The following is a 617-nucleotide window of genomic DNA, read 5'->3' on the forward strand; positions in this document are numbered from 1 at the left end:
AGTCGGAAGAACTTGTGGCGCGTATCTTCACAGTTGCACATTGTGGTGTTCGTGCTCATCGTGGGGCAGATGTCATGTTCTTGGTGTTGTATCGCGAGTTTGCAATTGAAAATCTGCGGTCCAAGGTCGAGGAACTCGTAAGCCGTTGCCTGTTGTGTAAGCATGTAAAAAGAGGCATGCTCGTTCAACGCCCATGGAATTCCACACATATAGAGAAACGAACTTCTCCATATGGACTTCGTATACATGGGAGAAAGTTACGGCAGCGCCAAGTATGTGCTGGTCATGAAAGATGACCTCTCACATTATTGTGAACTTGTTGCAAGCGAAAGTGCCAATGGGCTGGTGGCGGCATCCGCGGTGTTAGTTTGGTACAAGAGGTTTGGGCTTCTGCAGACCTGGGTCTCAGACAATGGGTCTCATTATCGCAACACAGTGATGTAGGATTTACGGACCAGATTGGGCGCCCATCAACGATTCGTGCCAGTCTACACTCCGTGGCTGAATGGGACTGTCGAGAGAGTAAATCGGGTTATCCTTCAAGTGGTGCGAGTTTTGCTACTGGAGTATCAACTCGATACTCGGAATTGGGAGTATCTGCTTCCAGTAATTCAAGC

Source organism: Plasmopara halstedii, assembly GCF_900000015.1.
Source record: "Plasmopara halstedii genome assembly, contig: Scaffold_555, whole genome shotgun sequence".
Taxonomy (NCBI): Eukaryota; Oomycota; class Peronosporomycetes; order Peronosporales; family Peronosporaceae; genus Plasmopara; species Plasmopara halstedii.